Source organism: Crocuta crocuta, unplaced genomic scaffold (genome assembly GCF_008692635.1).
Source record: "Crocuta crocuta isolate KB4526 unplaced genomic scaffold, BGI_CrCroc_1.0 scaffold7, whole genome shotgun sequence".
NCBI lineage: Eukaryota > Metazoa > Chordata > Mammalia > Carnivora > Hyaenidae > Crocuta > Crocuta crocuta.
The window spans coordinates 6708615-6709950 of record NW_027531904.1 but is presented as its reverse complement, the minus strand read 5'-3'; the positions used below and the strand labels follow the sequence as shown (position 1 = coordinate 6709950).

The 1336-nt window shown below is 42.4% G+C and overlaps 1 long non-coding RNA gene across 4 annotated transcripts in view; it reads right to left on the bottom strand.

The window, feature by feature from the left end:
• LOC144240081 (uncharacterized) overlaps nucleotides 1-1336 on the bottom strand; it is a 28990-nt gene that overhangs the window by 11208 nt on the left and 16446 nt on the right. The window lies entirely within an intron of this gene.

Here is a 1336-nt window from a genome sequence, read left to right as displayed (position 1 = left end):
CAAGGATAAAAAAAAAAAAAAAAAAGAGAAGTACACTGAGCCTGTCCTCAACACTTGTCCAGGGTCAGTTCCTGGACTAAACATGAATGTTTTTGTCCATGATTACAGGCTCCAGACCCGGGACTAATTCAGTAGTGGCTGCATGCAGTTTACACAGGCTCATGAGTCAATTGTTAATTTTGCAAGCTGGTTGTTAAACTCAGCCATTATGAACAATTAAGTTATATAGGAGCGCCTGGCTGGTTCAGTTGGAGGAGTGGGAGACCCTTGATCTCAGAGTTGTGAGTTCGAGCCCCATATTGGGTATAGAATTTTCTTTTAATAAAAAAAAATTTTTTTTAATGTTTTATTTATTTCTAGGAGAGAGAGAGACAGCGTGAGCAGGGGAGGGTCAGAGAGAGAGGGAGTCACAGACTGAAATAGGCTCCAGGCTCTGAGCTGGCAGTCAGCACAGAGCCCGACGCGGGGCTCGAACCCACGAACCGCGAGATCATGACCTAAGTGAAAGTCGGACGCTTAACCGACTAAGCCACCCAGGTGCCCCTGGGTATAGAATTTTCTTAAGTGAACTTAAACAGAATTAAGTTATAGGGGGTACCTGGCCACTGACTGGCTCAGTTAGTTAAGCCTCCAACTTCAGCTCAGGTAATAATCTCATGATATGACTTTGAGCCTGCATTAGTTGAGCTTGAACCCTGATTCAGGCTCCACACTTTGAGAGTGGGATTCTCTCTATTCCTTCTCTCTCTCTCTTTGCCCATCCTGGGATACCCTCTCTCCCTCTCTCTCTGCCCCGTGCTCACCTGTGCCTTCTCTCTCTCAAAGAAAAAAAAAAGACCTTTGTTAAAAATAATTAAGTTATATAAACTTATAATTAAATAAATTGTATTTAGGTGGCACCTGGGTGGCTTAGTCAGTTAAATGTCTGACTCTTGGTTTCGGCTTCAGTCATGAGCTTACAGTTTGTGAGTCTGAGCCCAGGATCAGGCTCTGTGCTGACAGTGTGGAGCCTGCTTGGGATTTCTCTCTCCCTCTCTCTGCCGCTCCCCAGCTTGTGCTTGTGATCTCTCTCTCTCTCTCTCAAAACATAAATAAATAAACATAAAAAAATTTTAAAAATAAATCATATTAAAAAACTCAAAGCTCATCACTTCTTATTTAATTTACTGTATGTTACTAGTATCCATTCCCTTGAGGATATTCACAGCTATTGCATCTGTATGATACAAATCCTACATAATAGAAACACTGTATGACTCTGGTTAGTGATGTCATGTCAGTAGTTTGAAACTGGCCGTGGCTGAAATATTACGTCAGGAAATTGGGGCATGTGACC